A 9,315-nucleotide genomic window follows, 5' to 3' on the forward strand; every position below is an offset into this window, starting at 1 on the left:
TTTGAAGGCCGAAGTGGAGCAGGGTTCCATGTGAACAGCAGTTGAACATGGGTCAGTCGGTCCTAAGCGATAGGCAAGCGCTGTTCCGAAAGGGCGGGCGATGGCCTCTGTTGCCCTCAGCCGATCGAAAGGGAGTCGGGTTCAGATCCCCGAATCCGGAGTGGCGGAGATGGGCGCTGTGAGGCGCCCAGAGCGGTGACGCAACCAATCCTGGAGAAGCCGGCGGGAGCCCCGGGGAGAGTTCTCTTTTCTTTGTGAAGGGCCGGGCGCCCTGGAATGGGTTTGCCCCGAGAGAGGGGCCCGCGCCTTGGAAAGCGTCGCGGTTCCGGCAGCATCCGGTGAGCTCTCGCTGGCCCATGAAAATCGGAGGGAGAGGGTGTAAGTCTCGCGCCGGGCCGTAATCATATCCACAGCAGGTCTCCAAGGTGAACAGCCTCTGGCACGTTGGAACAATGTAGGTAAGGGAAGTCGGCAAGCCGGATCCGTAACTTCGGGATAAGGATTGGCTCTAAGAGCTGGCTCAGTTGGGCCGGGGCACGAAGTGGAGCTGGGCGCATGCCGCGGCTGGACGAGGCGCCGCGCGCGGGTGAGTGCGCTCCGCGTGGCCCGCCTGGGCACTGATGCGTGTGCGCGCGCGCGCGGCGGCAACTCTGGACGCGCGCTGGGCCCTTCCCATGGATCGCCCCAGCCGCGGCGGGAACTGCCCGCCCCCCCCCCGCCCCCTCCGCCTTGTCGCGGCCGGAGCCCCAGCGGCGGCTGCCGCTGTCGTCCTCGCGCGCCACTGCCCCATCGGTTCCTGCTGGCGGGGTCCCCTCGGTGCGCAGCTGGCACACGCGCGGCTGCGGCCGGCGTCAGCTGAGCGGTTCACGCGGGGGAGGGTCCCCAGGGGCGGTCCCCGGGCTGGCGCCCCGCCTCGGCCGGCACCTAGCAGCCGGCTTAGAACTGGTGCGGACCAGGGGAATCCGACTGTTTAATTAAAACAAAGCATCGCGAAGGCCCGAGGCGGGTGTTGACGCGATGTGATTTCTGCCCAGTGCTCTGAATGTCAGAGTGAAGAAATTCAATGAAGCGCGGGTAAACGGTGGGAGTAACTATGACTCTCTTAAGGGCGACTTGAGAAAGTCTAGTTACAGCTGGGCATAGCTGCAGAGATCGCACCTCCTCATGGTCCCACTGGTAAGCCCTTAACAGGGTGACTAAGTCAATATCTGCCCCAGTCTGGGAGCCATTGGGACTCACCAACCCAACAGTTCCTTCCAAATTTCGGTGAAACAAATTTCTCGGTCTAAGTCATTAGGCTTACTACCTGAAACCTGGCCCCCCGGTCGGACAGGGGCGACGGGTTCGGAGGTGGGCTGACCACCCATTCCGTTCCTGATGTTGAATCCGGTCATGACTCGGCTATTCCAAATCCAAATCCGTTCCTCGGAAGAGGAAACTGGGGGCGGCCGTTCCACCTTACTAGGGTATTGGTGGGCACTCAGACCTCCTGAGATGATTTTGTAACATCTACAATCACCAAATTGACAGAAAATGAATTGGGCTTGCTGGTGAATTTTTCTTTAGAACTGTATAGGTCAGATCTGCAGGATTTTGTATTTGGGGGGTATCTTTTGTAGCAATGTTTATTGATAGATGTATGCTTACTACTTTTATATTTTAATAAACTAGATGGTAGCTAGGTTCGCAAGGCAGCCACAAGCCAGTTAGGTAGCTCATATCATAGTGGGTAGGGACAGGAACTTGAATTCACAACGCCTTAAATACCACCTGACTCGGACCAATCTTACCGGACTTGTACCGCTTAACCGGATTTGTCCAAGGTGGACGGGCCACCTTTACTTAACCCGGAAAAGGGACATATATTATTTATATGTGTTTGATATATAGCCAAATGCCTCGTCATCTAATTAGTGACTGTCCCAGGGTGACATTATGATGCTTGCATCCCCATTCATGTGTTCTGTTAATGTTGGATATTATGTTCTGTACCTTTAAGACTGGCTCTGAAGAGGGAAAGTTTTGTTTTGCTTTTCTTATCAGCCTGGCGGGACACAGAGACTGCAGCTTTTGCTTTTTTCTGCTTTTGTTTTTCGCTTTGCTCTCTCTCGCTCTTGCTTGCTTCGCTTCTGCTTGCTTTGCTCGTTAGCTAGTTTAGCTAAACTGTCCAGATTTCTTCCTGGACCGTTTCTCCTTTCCTTTTCCTGACCATTTCGAACCTGCTCCAGACTGGGACCTGGGAAACACCAAGATTCTGCACCTTGTGGCCTGCAGCAGCTGCCCCAGCACCAGAGGGGCTGAGAACAGAGTGACCTACCCCCAAGAGAGACTTTCTGAATTTGTCATGTTTTTCAGAGCGGTGTCATCCGGTATTGTTCATTTTGTGTGCTGGGGGTGGCTGTGCTTGTTAAATAAACAGGTTCTTTCCACTCCTCTCTGAGGAATCCTTCCCGAACCGGTTGGGGGGAGGGGCTGTGTGGGTTTGCTTACTGGAGGGGCCCTAATTTGGAAATTCTCCTCCAAATTTGCCCTAAACCATGACAAAATATTGGCACCCAACTCTGGGCTTGAGAGAGAGAGTGGAAAAACCCTGTTTTGAGTGTATTTTGGTTGCCATTACTCTCTGTTTGTTTGAAGCAGTTAATAGCCATGCTTTTTGAATTCATGATGAGTGTTGGGGTGAAGGCTTGCATGTGCTTCTGGTCCCTAGGGTTTTTCGAGATCTTAATACCTCTGTGGTCCCTAGGTTTATTTTCTTATGCTGAAATAGTTCTAGTATTGTCCCTCATATGTAGTTTTTACAGTAGAGGGGCAGTGACCAGAATAGCTCTCCTGCTGGGCTTGATGGCAATGATTTGCAAGAAGTTTATAAACATGTTGGGGTCTGCTCCAGGTATGAATGGTTCCTGGCTATGGTTATTCGTCCAGTTTGTTAGAGGAGGAGCAGCAAGGAATGAGGCTTTTCAGCCTTTGCTTTCCTTCTTCTCCTATGAATCGGTTGCATCAGTAGTGAAGGATGTTCAGTTTCCCCTGAATGTTAAAGAAACCATCTTTCTGGTATTCAATCTGGTAACCTTCTTCTATACAGTCTGCTGCTTCTCCAGAATGAGGGCTGAGATTTCTAGACGGGCTGATGAGACCCCTGACTCAGGAGTAGACCCAGGCGTGGAACATCCTGAGCAGTGTGGGAAATGGGAGGATATGGGCCAAATCCTGAAGGAATTCTCTGACCCTATAGTCTGGGATTTTCCCCATGAACAAATTCAGAACCCAGCTGAGGTGGGGAAATATCTGAAAGAGAAATACCAGGATGAGCCTAAGGAGAGAAAGGTCATTGCAGTGAGCTGGGCCCTGGCATATGCTTATCGCACTCTGTTGGAGACTGTAGGACAGCAGACGGAGGCAGGGGGGCAGGGAGATAAATCAGCAGCTATCCCAGTCACTCAGGCTGCAGCCAACACCACAGGCTCGAAGCCAGCAGCCAAACCAGATAGTGAGCCTAAGCCAGCAGCTAAACCAATGGCTGTTGCTACCAGTACTAGAAGTGGGAAATTCACAGACAAGACCAATCGACCAGTGGATGATGATGATGATGATGCAGCAGAAGGAACCTCAATGCCTCCTGACATAAAATCAGGAGTCAAAGCAGCAGGTGCAAGACCAGATGCAAATATTGAGTCCTTTTCCCTGAAGGACCTTTGTGGCTTACGGAAGGATTACACCTGATGACCTGATGAATCCATAATTAGTTGGTTAGTCCGTCTTTGGGATGCTGCAGGCGAGGCTACAATTCTGGATGGCACAGAAGTGAGGCATTTGGGATCCCTATCACATGATCCTGTCATCGACCAAGGAATGATGAGGGGGGCAAACCCTCAGAGCCTCTGGGCACGGGTCTTGGAAAGTTGGAAAGTGTTGCACACAAAGATACCTGTGTGCAGATGATCTTTACATGCAACAAACACAGTGGAAGACCATAGAGCAAGGGATCCAACGCCTGAGAGAGATGGCAGTGGCAGAGATTATCTTCTCAGATGATGTGACAGCTAGGAACCCAGACTTGGTGCCATGCACGTCTGTGATGTGGTGGAAACTTGTGCGACTTGGGCCACACGAATATGCTTCTGCCTCAGCCATAATGAAGAGGGATGAGAGGGATGAGACTGTGCTGGATATGGCAAGGAAGCTCCGAGCATATGCAGATGCTGTGCATGGCCCAACACATGCCAGAATTGCAGCGGTAGAAACACGTCTGCAGAACTTAGAGGATAAGCTAGAGGAGAATCATAAGAAGCTCAGAGAGGAGATTAAAGAAGACCTTCTCCAAATCTTGGCAGTACAGATCAGAGGTTCTGGTATCCAAGGCAGACGTTTCCCAGATGGCCAGAGAAGGTACACCCCCACGAACAGAGCTGTGGTTCTACCTGCGTGACTGTGGAGAAAACATGAGGAGGTGGGATGGAAAACCTACTGCTGTTCTGGCACGACAGGTGCGTGAATTGAAGGAAGCCACCAGAAAGAAAGCAGCTCCAGTTGCCCGTAGCTGAACCACCAGGTATGATGCTGATGATGCCATGTCTGATCCCCTTGAAGGAACATCCAAGACATATGCCCAGGGAAAGAAGGATAACCAGGCTTAGAGGGGCCCTGCCTCTAGCCAGGTAGAGGCTAGGGAAAATCGTGTTTTCTGGTCTGTGTGGATTCATTGGCCTGGCACATTGGAGCCACAAGAGCATAAAGCTTTGGATGATACTGGTGCTCAATGTACATTAATTCCGTCGAGACATGTGGGGACAGAGTCTGTTTCTATTGCTGGTGTGACAGGGGGATCCCAGGATTTCACTTTGGTGGAGGCTGATGTGAGCTTCACTGGGAATGAGTGGAAGAAACATCCTATTGTGACTGGCCCAGAGGCCCCATGTATTTTGGGTATAGACTACCTTTGAAGTGGGTATTTCAAAGACCCAAAAGGACTCAAGTGGGCATTTGGGATAGCTGCTGTAGAGACAGAGGGCATCCAGCAATTGAACACCTTGCCTGGGCTGTCTGAGAATCCATCTGCAGTAGGATGTCTGATGGGAGAAAAGCAACGAGTGCCAATTGCCACTTCCATAGTGCATCGACGACAGTATAGAACCACTCGAGATGCTGTGATCCCCATCCATAAGATGATCCGAGAGCTGGAGAGCCAAGGGGTGGTCAGCAAGACCCACTCACCCTTCAACAGCCCCATTTGGCCTGTGCGAAAATCTGAAGGAGAATGGAGATTGACTGTGGACTACCGTGCATTGAATGAGGTGACTCCACCACTGAGTGCTGCTGTGCCAGATATATTAGAGCTCCAGTAGGAGCTTGAGTCCAAGGCAGCAAGGTGGTATGCCACTATAGACATTGCCAATGCATTTTTCTCCATTCCTCTGGTAGCAGAATTCAGGCCTCAGTTTGCTTTCACGTGGAGGGGAGTGCAGTATACCTGGAACCGACTGCCCCAGGGATGGAAGCACAGCCCCACCATCTGCCATGGACTGATCCAGACTGCACTAGAAAGGGGTGAGGCTCCAGAACATCTGCAATATATTGATGACATCATTGTGTGGGGGAACACAGCTGTGGAAGTGTTTGAGAAAGGAAAGGAAATCATCCAAATCCTCCTGGGAGCTGGTTTTGCCATTAAAAAGAGCAAAGTCAAGGGACCAGCTCGTGAGATTCAGTTCCTGGGAGTGAAGGGGCAAGATGGACGGCGTCAGATTCCTACAGACGTCATCAACAAGATCACAGCAATGTCTCCACCCACCAATAAAAAAGAGACACAAGCTTTCCTAGGTGCCATAGGCTTTTGGAGGATGCGCATTCCTGAGTATAGTCAGATCATGAGCCCTCTTTACCTGGTCACCTGCAAGAAGAACACTTTCCACTGGGGCCCTGAGCAGCAACAAGCCTTTGTCCAGATCAAGCAGGAGATCACTCATGCAGTAGCTCTTGGCCCAGTTAGGATAGGACCAGATGTGAAGAACATGCTCTACTCTGCAGCCGGGAACCATGGCTTGTCCTGGAGCCTTTGGCAGAAGGTGCCTGGGGAGACTTGGGGTCAAAGATACAGAGGCTCTGAGGCCAACTACACTCCCACAGAGAAGGAAATCTTGGCCACCTATGAAGGAGTCCAAGCCGCCTCAGAGGTGATTGGTACAGAAGCGCAACTCCTCCTGGCAGCCCGACTACCGGTGCTGGGGTGGACGTTCAAAGCAAAGGTTCCCTCTACGCACCATGCCACCAGTGCTACATGGAGCAAGTGGATTGCCCTCATCACACAGCGCGCCCGTACTGGAAACCTGAATGGCCCTGGGATTCTGGAAATAATTACAAACTGGCCGGAAGGTGAGAACTTTGGTCTCGCTGATGAAGGGGAACAAGAAGGGACACGGGCTGAAGAAGCTCCACCATACAACCAACTGCCAGCAGAAGATACACGATACGCTCTTTTCACTGATGGTTCTTGCTGCATTGTGGGAATGAAACGAAAGTGGAAAGCAGCCATATGGAGCCCCACAGGACAGGTCGCAAAGGTCACTGAAGGAGAAGGTGGATCAAGCCAACTTGCTGAACTCAAAGCTGTTCAATTGGCCCTGGACATTGCTGAGAGAGAGAAGCTGCCAAAGCTCTACCTTTACACTGATTCATGGATGGTAGCCAGTGTTCTGTGGGGATGGCTGGAGAGGTGGAAAGAGGCTAACTGGCAGCATAGAGGAAAACCAATCTGGGCTGCTGATGAGTGGAAAGACATTGCTACCAGAGTAGAGAAGCTACCTGTGAAAGTCTGCCATGTAGATGCCCATGTCCCCAAGAGTCGGGCTAATAAAGAACACCAAAACAATGAGCAGGAAGACCAGGCTGCGAAGACAGACATGTTAAAGATAGACTTAGATTGGCAACATAAAGGAGAGTTGTTCCTAGCTCGATGGGCCCATGATGCCTCAGGCCATCAGGGCAGAGATGCCACCTGTAAGTGGGCACGAGCCCCAGGGGTGGATTTAACCATGGACAGTATTTCTCAGGTTATCCATGACTGTGAGACATGTGCTGCCATCAAGCAGGCCAAGCGAGTGAAGCCCCTGTGGTACGGTGGGCGGTGGTCCAAGTACAAGTATGGGCAGGCCTGGCAGATTGACTCCATCCCACTGGCCCAGACACACCAGGGCAAGCACTACGTGCCCACAATGGTGGAAGCCACCACTGGATGGTTGGAAACCTACCCTGTGCCTCATGCTACGGCCCGGAACACCATGCTGGGCCTTGAAAAGCAAATCCTGTGGAGACATGGTACCCCTGAGAAAACTGAGTCAGACAATGGGACTCATTTCAAGAACAGCCTTATCAACACCTGGGCTAGCGAACATGGCATTGAGTGGGTGTACCACATCCCCTACCATGCACCAGCTGCAGGAAGAGTGGAGAGGTACAACGGACTGTTAAAAACCACATTGAAAGCATGAGGTGGGGGATCTTTCAAAAACTGGGAGCAGCATCCGGCAAAAGCCACCTGGTTAGTTAACACCTGAGGCTCCACTAACTGAGTGGGCCCTGCCCAGTCTGAGCCTTTGCATAGAGTAGATGGAGACAAAGTCCCAGTGGTGCATGTCAGAGGTTTGTTAGGGAAGACAGTTTGGATTAATTCTGCCTCGAATACAGACAAACCCATTTGTGGGGTTGTTTTTGCTCAAGGACCAGGTTGCACATGGTGGATAATGCAAAAAGATGGAAGAACACGATGTGTACCTCAGGGAGATCTGATTGTTGGGTGAGACCTATGTGTAAATATCACTGTTTGCTGAATGCGATTACCATTGTCTGTGTATAGCTGTATATTGGATGTATAATGTATGTGTTTGTAGAGTTAGAATTTAAATTAGTTTTAGTAGTAAGCAGACGATACGGGGATAAGGGGTGGAATGTCCTGGGTTGACTATATGATGCTTTAAACCCCAGTCATGTGTACCAAGGGACGCACTGAATTTTGTGTGCAAAAATGCGGTGCTTGAAAGAGAGGATGGGTGTCTGCATGCTGAGGGCAGCACTTGTATTTTTGAAATGAGCCCAGTTACCCATGCACTATCACAGGTGTGTTATGTGGGAAGGGGCTGTGCCTGTGTGAGATCTGCTTGCACAACTATTCCAATAGAGTCTTTTAATGAAACTCCTAATGGTACTAACTTCTCTATTTGTAATTTCACAACCAAAAGTGGATGCCACTTCAGCTGCACCACACAAGAACTTCTCTAGAGATGCTGCAGAATGCACATGATGGGTATCAGCAAGCGCCCAAATTCCAAACTGGACGGGATGCTAACTTTCTAAAGCAAATGCCATACCAGCCTAATATAGAATGGCTAGTGGCAGGAGTCCAAAATGCATCTCACAGAGCCTGATGGACACTCAAATCCGGTATCAAAGTTGTTACTGAAATCATCACCAAAATAGAGAAAGAAAGAGAACATCATGAGTCAGATGGCTTCTTGTGATGGACAAATCTGGAACGACCAACAGCTCCTCAGATTTTTAGCTTCCTCAGCAAACCAGTTCTAATTTTAAAAACATTAACCCTCCTCTTAACCATATAAACCTATGGATGCAGTAGAAAATTAAAACAGCAGCAGAACAGTACATATGTTCTGTGGACTGTCCAGAGGATCTTGCAAAAGAATTTGCATCAGGATAAAGAGAAGGGGAGAATGAAACAAGGCCTTTGTTTGACATAAGCACAAGCATTTCCCATAAGTAAACAAGTACTTTGCACAGACCTACATAGGCACTTAGCACCAGTTAGCATAAGAAAAACCTGGTGGGCCTAACTTGACAGGAGAGGGACTTGACAAAAAGCTTTAGACACATTCTACCAGAAGAACTAAGGGCAAGTGTAAAATGAGCCCTGTGCAGGGAAGCCATGAGGAAGAAGTGCTGCTTTAGGGCATGGAGGCCGCTCCTGGCCAGCGCCTGGACATTAGCTTCAAGTACAGGAACTGACAGAATGTATTTCTAACCCCCTGCCTATCGAATCACCTCAGCAGAGTCAAGATGGATGGTATTTTTGAGATACATTTCTGACATCATCCCACTGAAATTTACATGTGGCAGAGCAGCATTTTAGCAGGGTGCAGACCCCTGCCCTCCTGCCAGCTCAATAAAAGGGCTTTTGGCGGACAATGCATTTGTCTGCCGATTTCTTTGAATGAGGGAGGCCCCTCAGGACTGCTGTTGGCCATCCCCTGTGTGTGGCCATCCCCTGTGTGGATCTGCAAAAGCTTCAAATCAGCTACCTCA

The sequence above is a fragment of the Agelaius phoeniceus genome, chromosome 7 (assembly GCF_051311805.1).
Source record: "Agelaius phoeniceus isolate bAgePho1 chromosome 7, bAgePho1.hap1, whole genome shotgun sequence".
NCBI lineage: Eukaryota > Metazoa > Chordata > Aves > Passeriformes > Icteridae > Agelaius > Agelaius phoeniceus.